The sequence below is a fragment of the Scylla paramamosain genome, chromosome 4 (genome assembly GCF_035594125.1).
Source record: "Scylla paramamosain isolate STU-SP2022 chromosome 4, ASM3559412v1, whole genome shotgun sequence".
NCBI lineage: Eukaryota > Metazoa > Arthropoda > Malacostraca > Decapoda > Portunidae > Scylla > Scylla paramamosain.
In genome coordinates this window covers 18,303,349-18,314,526 of record NC_087154.1, presented here as the reverse complement: position 1 = coordinate 18,314,526, position 11,178 = coordinate 18,303,349, and the positions used below count along the sequence as shown (strand labels likewise).

The 11,178-nt window shown below is 44.9% G+C and overlaps 1 long non-coding RNA gene across 4 annotated transcripts in view; it reads right to left on the bottom strand.

The window, feature by feature from the left end:
- The window catches only part of LOC135099787 (uncharacterized), a 106,915-nt gene that overhangs the window by 69,948 nt on the left and 25,789 nt on the right, over window positions 1-11,178 (bottom strand). For 2 of the 4 annotated variants that reach the window (XR_010268378.1, XR_010268377.1), the window contains exon 3: window positions 1,142-1,195. This is a non-coding gene — a long non-coding RNA (uncharacterized LOC135099787). Of the gene's footprint in view, window positions 1-127; window positions 1,196-11,178 lie in introns of those variants that run through there. The other 2 variants (XR_010268375.1, XR_010268376.1) reach the window with 1 other exon arrangement.

Genomic DNA, 11,178 nt, shown 5'->3' with positions numbered 1-11,178 from the left:
ACAACGATGAGCCTCTAAAAAAAGGGAGACAAATAGTGTGGGCCGGCTCTAGTCATCAAGGCCCACGTCACCTTGACTTTTCAAGGTGACAATCAACACACACAGAGGCAAATAAGAACACTTCACAGAACAATACAAGCTTTCCTCTCTTTGATTTTACTTGAATAAAGCTGCAACAAAGGTTATGACGCTAAAAAGTTGCCTTAGGTTAGGTCACAAATATCATGGTGGTAACACTTCCCGGGAAATCAGAGTTAAAAAGAATATCAATACCAATTGAACAAAGAAAATGTAAATATGTTTTCTCCAGACAAGGAATTTTTTATTTTTTATTTTTTTATCTTAAGTGGAAAACAAATTCACACTAAATAAAAATTGTTACAGAAATAGTTTACAAGGACACTTTATCATAACATGCAAAATATTATTAATCTACATAACGGTAAAACGCAGTAAAGGATAGATAAACAGATAAATTTAGATCTGATATTTGTTACCTGAAAAAGTCCTCAAGTGAATATTCTTGTTATTGAGGAAAGGTTTTTTTGTAACTGCATCTTTCCTTTTTTCACTCATATATTCGCACATACAGAAGATATATACGAAAAAAAAAAAAAAAAACGAACGCAGAAATGACAGCTAATTGCTAGGTTTGAACTGAATCTCCAAGTAAATATTTATACCAACAAGATGACACCATTATAGAAAATATATGATTTCGTATCCTTCTTTTCTTTATGCATACAATAAAATAAGCACACGAAGACTGGAATACAAAAATTTTGGTTTTGAAAAAGTTTCTCGGTTAATCCTCAAAGGACTTTTTTCCCTGTAAGATGTTGCAATGAACATTTTAGACTAAATTTACATTCTTTCTTCTTTCATATATACACCCTAGGAAGGCACAAAAATGGGAAACAAAAACAACGCTTTGGAAAAAGGTTTAAACTAATCCTTCAATGGATAATACTACTGACACGATACCATGGAAGCACATCCTTTCTTTCTTTCATAGACTCGTGGGAAGCAGACAGGAGAAAGGCAGGCAACAGTGACAGGTTTCAGTTGACATAGGAAAAAAAAAAGTTTAACAGCGAGTTCGAAAACAGAGTGCACATGATGTAATGAAGCAGGTACTCACTTTCCTCCTGCACGTGTTAGGAGTGTTCACCGCGGCACCACCTGCCATCCTTTCCTGAAAATATCAAAACATCCACATAAGAAACTGATGCAGCTTGACTATTCTAAAAAGAGCTAAAAATGAAGCATCATAAACAGAACCACCAGAAATCCTTTATTGCATGAGTTACAACATACAAATGAACAAAAAAGGAAAGAATAAATACTGAAAAAAAACACGAAATGTCATAAATAAAACGTGTCAAATTCCTCCAAGCAAGAACACATGGATACATGAAAAACAACACTGAAAACAGAACACACTTGAAACGCTGAGAAAGTTAAATATGCACAACAGCTGCAACAAAATAAAACGAACAAGCACAATTCCATATATAACAAGATCAAGATAAGAAAATACAAAGAAGCAAAAATAATAAATGTAAGTAAAGCTGTAGCGAAGGTGAGGTGCTACTTGGCCGCCCGGAAGTCGCTCAAGCGAGAAGTTTAGGCTCCCAACTATGCCTCATGGTCATAGCAGTGTTTAGTCTTTTAAGGGTAACAGTTTCCAGTGTCACAACATTGTAGCTCTGGCAAAGGAAACTTAGCCTGGGTATTCTCTGTTTATTCAACAAAAACATGAACAATATATATACAAATTACTGAACATGACAAACGACACATACAAAATTATGGAAAAAGAGAGTGTATGTGTGTGTGTATGTCTGTGTGAAGAAAGGAGTAGTAAGATGTATTGAGAAGATGTGTAATACATGTGTAAAAGAGCGTGCACAGAATGTGACAAGTAAGAGAAATGTATAAAGTGATGAAAAAGAGATGAAAGACAAGAGCGTGTGTAGTAGAGAGAGTGAAAACGGAAGGGTGAAAAATTAACAGAAAACGGAGTGCGAGGAGCGGTGACTTGTGTCCCGCTACAGTATTCCCCCCCTAGTGACGAGGTAGGAGGAACGTAACTGTCTTCTTGTGGCGAGTGGTGTTGGAGGCGACGTTCTGGCCGATGGTGTTGATGACGGCCGGGTCACTGTGAAGGAGGTAGGCAGGCTTGACTCGGTCGATGGAGATGGTGTCAGCCTTACCATCCTTGTCCACAGTGACCGTCTTTCTCCTCCTGCTCAAGACTTTGAAGGGGCTTTGGTAGGGCTGCTGCAGGGGCTTCTTCACAGCGTCAACCCTGACGAACACGTGCGTGCAAGTGTCCAGATCCTGGCTGACAAAAGTCTTGGAGGGAGACGTGCGAGGCTGGACAGGCTGCAGACGCTGCATGAAGTCAGAGAGGTTGGCAGCAAAGTCCTGAACGCTGCAAGGAGTAGAGCGAGGTGCAGGAGTTAGGAGTTCGCCAGGTAACCTGAGCTTGGTACCATAAACGAGCTCGGCGGAGGAGTGGTGTAGGTCTTCCTTTAGTGATGTCCGTATGCCAAGGAGGACGAGAGGAAGTGCCTGGGACCAGTCTGCACGTGTGGAAGAGGCAGCTAAGGAAGACTTCAGCTGACGGTGGAATCTCTCAACGGTGCCGTTTGCCTGCGGGTGGTAACTGGCTGTCCTGAAGCGTTGGATGCCTAGTAGTGACATCACCTTGTACCACACACTGGACTCGAACTGGCTGCCACGGTCAGAAGTGAGGCTGAGAGGGACACCGAACCTGGAGATCCAAGTAGTGATGAAGGCACGTGCGACGGAGTCCGTTGTGATGTCAGCCAAAGGTGCAGCTTCCGGCCAGCGTGTGAAGCAGTCGACGCAGGTGAGAAGGTACCGGTAACCGTCAGAGTAGGGTAGTGGTCCAACGAGGTCGACATGCACGTGGTCGAATCGTGAAGAGACTGGAGTGAAGGCGGCCGCAGGAGAGCGTGTGTGTCGCCACACCTTGGAGGCTTGGCACTTGACACATGTGCGGGTCCACAGCCTTACGTCTTTATTGATGCCAGACCAGATGAAGCGTGAGGTCATCATCTGCTGAGATGCTCGGATGCCAGGGTGGGAGAGGTCGTGCAGCTGACGAAAAACACGATACCGGTGGGTCTTCGGCAGGTAGGGCCGACAGGAATCGGTGGAAGTGTCAGCGTAAACGTGCACTGTGGTTCCTGGGAGTTGTATCTTCTTCATCTGTAGTGCGGGGTTGTCTTGGAGTTGCCGCAGCTCTTCATCGTTGGCCTGGTCAGCAGCGATGGCAGTGTAGTCGATGGGAGAAGATGACACAGCAGAGATGTTGCGCGAGAGAGCATCAGCTGGGGCGTTGTGTTCACCTTTGACGTAGCGCAAATCCGTGGTGAACTGCGAGATGAAGTCGATGTGACGCAGTTGTCGCGGTGAACAGGAGGTCTTGATGTGCAGGGACTTCGAAGTGAGTGGCTTGTGGTCAGTGTATACATGGAAGTTGCGACCTTCCACGAAGTACCGGAAACGCTTGATGGCCTTGTAGATGGCGAGAAGTTCCCTGTCGTAAGTACTGTACTTGGATTCCGCCTTGTTAAATTTCTTTGAGAAGAAAGAGAGCGGTTTCCAACCTCCGTCGACATACTGCTGTAGAACTGCTCCGATGCCGATGTCAGAAGCGTCTGTGGCGATAGAGATGATGGCATCTGGGGAAGGGAAGCTGAGAGGTGAGACGGAGCTGAGAGCTTGTTTTGCTGCAGTGAAAGCTTCCTCAGTGGCTGGAGTCCAGACTAAGGAGATGGACTGTCCTCTCTTGCAAGGCTTGATCATCGCGTAGAGGGGCTGAAGAAGTAGTGAGCAGCTGGGGATGAAGCGGTTGTAGTAGTTCAGCATCCCCAGGAATTGCTTGAGTTGGCGCTGTGTTGTAGGCTTGGGGAAGTTCTGGATGGACTCGCACTTTTCTTGCAGTGGAGTGATGCCTTCCAAGGAGACAGTGTGGCCAAGGAAGGTGATGGAGGGGACCCCAAACACAGACTTGTCGACGTTGACTTGCTCCCCGTAGTCTTGCAAACGGGTGAGTACTTGCTGGAGGTGCTGTTGGTGCGTCTCTGCGTCAGGACTGGCGATGAGGAGGTAGTCAATGTACGCGAAGCAGAAGGGGAGACCTCGAAGGACTTCGTCAATGAAACGTTGGAAGGTTTGAGCGGCATTCCTCAAACCGAAGGGCATCCTGACGTACTCGAACAATCCGAAGGGTGTGATGAGAGCAGTCTTTGGAATGTCCGCTGGATGGACGGGGATGTGGTGAAAAGCTTTCACAAGGTCGATCCTCGAGAAGTAGGTGCATCCGGAGAGCTGAGAAGAGAACTCCTGGATGTTAGGCACTGGGTACCTGTCCTCGACAGTGCGCGAGTTGAGAGCGCGGTAGTCTCCACATAGTCGTAGTTCGCCATTTTTCTTAGGCACGATGTGGAGAGCGGAAGACCAGTTGCTGGAGCTGGGCCGTATGATGCCTTGCTGAATGAGGGACTCGAACTCTGCCTTGGCTTGTCTGGCGCGCTCTGGAGCTAGGCGGTGGGCCTTGGCGTGGGTAGGAGGTCCCTTGGTCTCGATGTGGTGCGAGACGTGGTGTGTGACCGGCTTGCTGGCTGAGTACAGCTGCGTCAGCGTAGGGAAGGACTTCAGCAGGAAGGAGAACTGGTGGTCTGCCTTGACGAGGGAGATCTGTGTGCTATCACCATGAGTGACCTGACCCTTTGTTGTGACTGAGGTGAGAGGATCGAGCAGCTTCCGACCCTTGATGTCCACTAGGAGACCAAAGTGTCGGAGGAAGTCAGCACCTAGAATTGGTTGCGTGACAGCTGCTACGTAGAACGTCCACTCGAAGGTACGGCGGAGGTTCAGGTGAAGTTGCAAGGTGCGTCGCTTGTACACAGGAATCTCCGTACCATTGGCGGCGTGAAGGTGAAGGAGGGGAGGCAACGTCCGGTCTACACCAGGGGCAGGGAGAATACTGACGTCTGCACCAGAGTCGATGAGGAACTTGGTCCGGGAGAGAGGGTCATACAACTTCAGTAGCGCAGACGAGGTGTCGCGAACACTATGCGCCGCTAGTGCTCGCTGTTGGGGTTTAAGACTTGGCGAAGGTACAGGGATCCTTACAATTTCTTGCGTCTTTCCCGAACTCTTCATGGTAGTAGCAGAAACTAGAAGTCTCCGGCGTCTTAGTCTTTGAACGCTGGCGGCGCCGGAAGTGGTGTCTGGAGGAAGAACGCGAACGTGAGTATGAGCGTTCTCTGACCTCTCTCCGAAGATCGCTCACTTCAAGTATAAGCTGTGAGACGAGCTCAACAAGTTGCTTGGTACTGTCTTCTGCTGAGATGGAGGCTACGGAGTCGACGTCATCAGGCATTGTGCTGAGTGGACCACCACGTGACTGTGTAAAGTACACTACAGGCGCCGGAAAGTCCAGGAGCCACAGCGGTGAGGAGTGAAGGCGTGAGGCGCCGGTGTGACCGGGTGCCACAGCGGTGAGAGATGCCGAATTGGAGCAATGTCACTTCACTCACCACTGAACGAACTGTACGTTATCCTTGGCACTGCACTCACCACTAAACGAACTGTACGTTATCCTTGGCACCGCACTGTAAGTAATCCACGGATGACAGTGTTAATCCTGGGCGATGGACCGTAGGTAATCCCCAATGAAGAGCTGGAGATGGAGGCGGGACGAGGCCAGTGGGAGGGCTCCAGGTAACAGCAGGAAACTGGAGGGGCCGGCAGAAGTTACGTGGAGGAGCGTCCGCGACTGGGAGAGACTGCTGGCCAGTGGCGAGGGCTCCAGGTAACAGCAGGAAACTGGAGGGGCCGGCAGAAGTTACGTGGAGGAGCGTCCGCGACTGGGAGAGACTGCTGGCCAGTGGCGAGGGCTCCAGGTAACAGCAGGAAACTGGAGGGGCCGGCAGAAGTTACGTGGAGGAGCGTCCGCGACTGGGAGAGACTGCCGGCCAGTGGCGAGGGCCAGCTGGAGAGTGCCGCGGGGTGGGGCGCCATACGGGCGGCTTGGGGCGGCATACGGGGGGGTGGCGGCCAGGCTGCGTCGGTGAGGCGGCGGGGTGGCTGCCAGGCTGCGTCGGGGGCCGGGGTCTGCTGCTGGAGGCGGCGACACCGGCGGGGTGGCGGCCAGGCTGCGTCGGGGGCCGGGATCTGCTACTGGAGGCGGCGACACCGGCGGGGTGGCGGCCAGGCTGCGTCGGTGGCCGGGGTCTGTTGCTGGAAGCGGCGACACCGGCGAAGGGGCAGCTGCCGGAAGATCCGCTCGTAGCCGACCTCATCGCCTTGGCCGGAGGATAGCAGCAGGGTGGACTTGGCTGCTCACTCCGGAACAACGGGGTCACCAATTGTAGCGAAAGTGAGGTGCTACTTGGCCGCCCGGAAGTCGCTCAAGCGAGACGTTTAGGCTCCCAACTATGCCTCTTGGTCATAGCAGTGTTTAGTCTTTTAAGGGTAACAGTTTCCAGTGTCACAACATTGTAGCTCTGGCAAAGGAAACTTAGCCTGGGTATTCTCTGTTTATTCAACAAAAACATGAACAATATATATACAAATTACTGAACATGACAAACGACACATACAAAATTATGGAAAAAGAGAGTGTATGTGTGTGTGTATGTCTGTGTGAAGAAAGGAGTAGTAAGATGTATTGAGAAGATGTGTAATACATGTGTAAAAGAGCGTGCACAGAATGTGACAAGTAAGAGAAATGTATCTCTCTCTCTCTCTCTCTCTCTCTCTCTCTCTCTCTCTCTCTCTCTCTCTCTCTCTCTCTCTCTCTCTCTCTCTATCATTTATCTCAGAATAGGAATGACTATTAAATGCCTTGATTTTTAAGGCTTGTAATGAAACCTGCTATAATAATAATAATAATAATGATAATAATAAAACTACTACTACTACTACTACTACTACTACTACTAATAATAATAATAATAATAATAATAATAATAATAATAATAATAATAATAATAATTATAATAAAAATAATAATAATAATAATAATAATAATAATAATAATAATAATAATAATAACAATCAGTTGTAATGAAAACTCTAGTACATCTGATTTCATAGAGTTTATACCAAGCCTCCAGTACTTCCCCTACATAAGGGCTTGTGTGAGTACCTTACCCTCTCCTAGCCCTCTAGTCGCCCTCCATGGGATCCGATGCTCATAACCGTATTAATTGATATATCACATCAGCTTCGCCTGTCTCTCTCTCTCTCTCTCTCCCTCTCTCTCTCTCTCTCTCTCTCTCTCTCTCTCTCTCTCTCTCTCTCTCTCTCTCTCTCTCTCTCCCCCAGAACTATCAATATAGAGAATAGCAGGTTCGAGGTATTCTGTGGTCGTAAGACTCGGCCCCATCAGATTGTGTGAGCGCTTTTATGTTGATCTGCTTCTTTACAACAATATCTTATGATAATGACCCTTTGGTTGTTAATGAAGGTGCCACCAGCCTGAAAAATGGCATACCGTAAATACAAGGCCATGAGAGAAAAATATAGTTAGGTCACTATGTATGCATTTTCTTCGCTTACAGTAATTGTTATCACGAAAGAATATACGAGTAACAGAAGAAGCATACATTTATATTATGCAAACATTATGCTGTATTAATATCCCACTGACTAATTCAGTTGGACTTTTGGTTAAGTACTCGCTGCAGGGCACGGTAAAATATTTATTAGTGCTTTACAAAAAAATGTGCAAATATATTCTTTAGAATGAAATATACCAGTTTCTGCCGCTATTTAAAACTACTTTGTTCATGTCTGTGTCTGTCCGCATATCCATCTGTCCCTCTGTCTAATTGTCTGTTTCTCTGTCTGCTTCTCTGTCTGCTTGCTTGCCTTCTATTTTTGCCTGCCTGCCTGTCTGCCTGCTACTTTGCCTGCCTATCCTCTTCAAGTTAGCCTGGCTATTTCCCTGTCACCCTGTCTGTCTGCCTGCTTTCTATCTTTTTTTTTTTTTATGTCCATCCACCTCTCTCCTCGTCCGTTAGTCTGTCTGCCTCCTTGCTTGCTTGCTTGCTTGCTTGCCTCCCTGCCTGTTTGTTTCACCGTCTGCCTTCCTGCCTACCTGTCCGCTCTCTCTCTCTCTCTCTCTCTCTCTCTCTCTCTCTCTCTCTCTCTCTCTCTCTCTCTCTCTCTCTCTCTCTCTCTCTCTCTCTCTCTCTCTCTCTCTCTCTCTCTCTCTCTCTCTCTCTCTCTCTCTGATGATTATCTAAACAAGTCAAAACATTATTTAAACCACAACTACGAAATACCAAGGTACTTGAAGGCTTGTCTGTAACTGGTATCAGTGTGAACGGGTTACATCACGCTCCTATACAATCATGATTTACGCAGCACACCCTCCATAGTAGGTTGGCAGGCACTTCCCACACATTAAGGAGTCTTTCTTCATTTCACTCTCTAATTTAAACTTCTTTATGCAAATGAGATTAAAGTTCGGGATTTAAATAATCACTTTTTTAGCGCATAAACAAAAATGTGCTTGACAAATATAACGAAAATATTTATAAAAAAAAAAATAATAATAATAATAATCCAGCCAAACTCTACAGTAACGAAAACTTTCATAAAAATATGAAGATATTGCAAAGATCGCACTAAAATATTATTTATCACCATACAACTACCATACCTAATTCCCGGGAGCAGACTCATGCAGGATATAAAAAGATGAAAGACCAATAAATAGTGGTAGAAAGTCATGGGAACATAAGAACATAACAACATAAAAAATAAGGGAAGCTGCAAGAAGCGACCAGGCTTACACGTGGCAGTCCCTGTATGAAATATGCCTACATATTTCCACCTATCATCCCCATCAATAAACCCATCTAATCTTCTCTTAAAGCTCCCTAATGTCCTAGCACTAAAAACATGATTACGTACTGAGTCCGTTCCACTCATCTACTACTCTATTTGAGAACCAATATCTTCCTATCTCTTTCTTAAACCTAAATTTTTCAAGCTTGAACACATTATTTCTTGTTCTACCCTGGTTGCTGATCCTAAGAATTTTGCTTACATCCCCTTGTTATAACCCTTATACCACTTAAAAGACTTCTATCAAGTCCCCTCTTAACCCACGTCTCTCTAAAAAATGTAAGTCTAACAACTTCAATCTCGCCTTGTAAGGAATACTCCTCATCCCCTGTATCCTTTTAGTCATTCTTTTCTGTACTGATTCCAACAGACGTATATCTTTCCGGTAATGTGGGTACCAGAACTGCACAGAGTAGTCTAGATAAGGTCTGACCAGCGCCAAGTATAACTTTAATATTACTTCGGGCCTTCTACTTTTAATACTCATAAAAATTAATCCTAATACCCTATTTCCCCTGTTTCTGTCCTTTGTGCATTGTTTTCCTAGACGGAGTTCAGAGCTAACTATAACTCCTAATTCTTTCTCGTACCCTGTACCTACTAGAGTTTCGTTGTTTAATGTGTACCTACTGTGTGGGTTTCCTCTACCTACGCTAAGTACTTTGCATTTGTTGATATTAAGCTGTATTTACCATCTGTCCGTCCATTCATTCATTCTATCTAAATCTGCCTACAAGGCGATGGCATCCGATTCTGACCTAATTAATCTACCTATCTTTGTGTTATCCACAAATTTACTAACATCACTACTAATTCCACTATCCAAGTCATTGATATATATTAAAAACAACAATAGCCCTAATACTGGTCCCTGTGGCACCCCACTAATTACATGACCGCACTCGGATTTAGAGCCGTTTATTACAACTCTTTGTCGCCTGTCGCTTAGCCATGACCTTATCCAGCCTAACACCTTCCCATCTATCCCGTGTGCCCTAACCTTTCTCAGGAGCCTTTGATGGGCTACCTTGTCAAATGATTAACTAAAGTACAGATATAAGATGTCATAATTATCATCATTATCTACTGCCTCATACACTTTACTGTAAAAACTTAACAAGTTTGTCAGACAAGACTTCCCCTTCGTGAAGCCATGCTATGACTGATTTATCAAGTTATGTTTGTCTAAATGTTTCCTAATGTTCCTCGCTATTATTGACTCCAATAATTTACCCACAACAGAAGTTAAGCTGACAGATCTATAGTTAGAGGCTAAAGTTTTATCTCCTTTCTTAAAGATGGGTACTACATTAGCCTACCTCCACATTACTAGTACCTCACCTGACTCAAGTGACTTCCTTAAGACAAAGACTAACGGTTCACTAATAACCTCTTTGCATTCCTTAAGTACTCAGGGATATATTTCATGTGGTCCTGGTGTGTTGAACTTTTTTAGCCTATCTCCTGTTCCACTATCTCCTAAGTTATGGAAACATCTGTCAGCTTCTCATTCTCATCTGCTCTAAACATCTGCTCACTATTCGGCATATCCTGCATGTTTTCCTGGATGAAGACAGTTAAAAAATACTCATTCAGAATTTTATTAATCTCCTCCCCATAACTAACCAGCTCCCCATCTGCTAATTTTAATGGACCTATAGTATCCTTATTCTTCGTCCTGTATACCTGATAAAATCCCTTGGGGTCTGTCTCCGCCTTGCTAGCTTCCTTTAATTCATAATTGCCCTTAGCTTTCCTCGTTAACCTCCTGACTGTTCTAACTCATTATATTGAGGACTTAAAACTTCTTCACCCCTTAATCTCCTATATATACTTCTCTTCGGCCCTATATAATGTTTTAACCTAGCATTTAGGGTCATTTTTCTGTGATCTTATTGCTCTATATGGGATGTTTGCTAACAGACCTGTATGCAATTTATCTACGAAATATTTATACAACATGGCAGTTCATCAAGGAACTCCAGAGAGAGAGAGAGAGAGAGAGAGAGAGAGAGAGAGAGAGAGAGAGAGAGAGAGAGAGAGAGAGAGAGAGAGAGAGAGAGAGAGAGAGAGAGAGAGAGAGAGAGAGAGAGAGAGAGAGAGAGAGATATATATATATATATATATATATATATATATATATATATATATATATATATATATATATATATATATATATATATATATATATATATATATATATATATATACACGCACACACACACACACACACACACACGCACACACACACACACACATATATATATATATATATAT